The sequence below is a fragment of the Rattus norvegicus genome, chromosome 6, assembly GCF_036323735.1.
Source record: "Rattus norvegicus strain BN/NHsdMcwi chromosome 6, GRCr8, whole genome shotgun sequence".
NCBI lineage: Eukaryota > Metazoa > Chordata > Mammalia > Rodentia > Muridae > Rattus > Rattus norvegicus.
Genome location: NC_086024.1, coordinates 119045410 through 119048003, shown reverse-complemented (window position 1 = coordinate 119048003; position 2594 = coordinate 119045410). Strand labels below are relative to the sequence as shown.

Here is a 2594-nt window from a genome sequence, read left to right as displayed (position 1 = left end):
TGTTCCTGTCTGAAAGAACTGTAGAGACAAAAATGGAGAATAGCCTGAAGAAAAGAAGGTCCAACAACTGGCCAAAATTGGTATTCAATTCAATGGGAGGACCTTTGGCCTGACACTATTACTGAGGCTAAGGTGTGTTCACAAAAAAGAGCCTATCATGACTGCCCTCTGAAAGTCCCAACAAGCAGCTGAAAGAGTCTTATGCAGAAGTTTATACCCAACCTATTTACAGAAGCTGCTGACCCCTGTAGTTGAATTAAGGAAAAAGTCGAAGAAACTGAGGAGGAGGGTAACCCTGTAAGAGGACCAGCAGTCTCAATGAACCTGGACTCCCATGATCTCTCAGGAACTGAACCACCAACCTGGCAGCATACACCAGCTGATATGAGGCCCTTAACACATATACAGCAAAGGGCTGCTGGGCTGGATTCAGGCAGAGATGGGGTACCTAACCCTCAAGAGACTGGAGTCCTAGGGACTTTAGAGGTCTTGTGGGGTGGTGGTGGGTTGTGTGGCGTATGTGGAGATGTGGAGATGTGAAGATGCGGGTCTGGGGAGGAGAAGTTATGGGATGTCAACAGTCAGAGGATGAACCGTGAAGGGGTTATAATCTGGAGTGTAAAAAAAAAGATTAAATAAAATTAAAAGAAATTCTTCAATCCAACAAGGTATACAAGAATTTTGTGTTGTTTGGTTCTTATGTTAAAACAATGAGATCTTCTTCCACCTTTTTCCCAATTCAACCACAGGGGGTCCATGGCTTCTGTCCATTCATTGGGTATTTATGTATCTGCATCTGATTCTATCCATTGCATATTGGTCCTCTCAGAGGGCAGTCACGCTAGACTCCTGTCTGCAAGCACACCACAGCATCAATAATAGTGTCAGACCCCGGTATCTCCCCTTGAGTTGGATCCTAATTTGGGCCTGTTTCAAGACCTACATTCTCTCATGCTTTTCTTCATTTTGTCCCTGAAGTTCCTTCAGACAGGAACAATACTGGGTCAAACCATTTGACTTTGTGATGGCAACCCCATCCCTCTACTTGATATCCTGTCCCTCCACTGGAGGTGACCTCTACAAGTTCCCCCTCCCTTTGTAGAGTACTTCAGCCAAGTCCCTCCATTTGTGTCCTGATAGTCTTTCACCTCCCAGATCTCTGGTACCTTCTAGAGCAGTCTCCCCACATCCTACCTCCCAAGGTTGCCTGTGTTTATTCTTTCTGCTGGCTCTCAGGGATTCAGTTCTGTTTCCCCACCCAATACCTGATCACTTCCCCCTTTCACATCCCTGTCCCCCCTCCCACCCAGGTTGCTCCCTCTGCCTCTCCCCAGCCCCCAGACCATAACTGCTTTCTTCTCCCATTCAAGTGAAGGAAGGCAGCCCCATGGGATGTCCAGCAATCTCAAATGACCAGGACTCCCAAGATCTCTCAGACACTGAGACATCAACCAGGTAGCGTGCACCAGCTACTATGAGGCCCGGGACACATATACAGCAGAGAGGACTAGCTGGTCTGGCCTCAGTGAGAGAAGGTGCACCTAATCCTTGAGAGACTTAAGGTCTCAGGGAATGTGAAGTCCTGCTGTTTTGGGGGTGGAGGTTGGAGACATCCTCTAGTAGACAGGATGGGGTGTGAGGAGTTACGGGATAGGGAGTGACCAGGGGGGGCAGACCAGGAGGTAGAAGTCTGAACTGTAGAGTTAAAGAATAAAAATAAATAAATTTAAAATAAAAACAATGAGAACAAAGTAACTTACTGGAATATAAAGATGAGTTGAATGAGCATGCCCCTAATGGGGAAGGGGGATATTTTCACAGAACCTGTACTTTCCTATACCATCTCCATCTGCTGTCAATCAAAACAGAAGATTTACCATTAAGTTTAAAAAAGGGAAAGACAACAAGATCAACATGCTTGTATACATACACCAGTTACCTTATGTACAATAAAAAAAAATGGGGACCGGTAAATGAAATCAGAGAGAAAACTAATGTAGTTGTCAGGATGTGGCTGGACCAAAGTGTGGCTTTCTAATTGAGAAAGTATTCTTGGTCTATAACAAAATTCTGGAGTTAAGTAGCAGGTTCCCTTTTTAGTAGAAACTTCCTGTCTGCTGCTGGAACACAATCTTATCTTCATCCTTCATTTCCAACAGTGCAGGTGTGTCTGATTTGTTGATTGGTTGCCCATCAAATCGGAATCTGCTCTGCCTCATTGACAAACCCTGTCGTTCATGATAGGCTTTCGTTAGTCTACTGAGTATGCCTCTTAATCTTAAACTGTAACACGGAACCATCCTATACCACCACCTTCAAATCAATATGATCATCATTCTCAGACTTGACTCCTTCCTTGGGTTGCTCATTGGCCATGGCGAGCGCAGGAGTCTCCTCAGCTGTGTTTCACAAAGAGGTACTTGGTCCACACTAAAGGAGCACACAAGCACTAGGAGCAGCAGAAGGAGACAGGGGAAGTGGACAAGGCAGATGGCACAAGCATGTCATACATACAGGTTTTTGTTTTGCTTTTGTTTTCCTTTTTTCTGTTTTTTGTTTGTTTGTTTCTGGAGAGACCTTTCAGTTTCATATGT

General features: G+C 45.0%; 1 pseudogene; it reads right to left on the bottom strand.

The window, feature by feature from the left end:
- Positions 1-2096: 2096 nt before the first annotated feature.
- Positions 2097-2376, bottom strand: LOC103692684 (small ubiquitin-related modifier 2 pseudogene; annotated as a pseudogene).
- Positions 2377-2594: the final 218 nt, after the last annotated feature.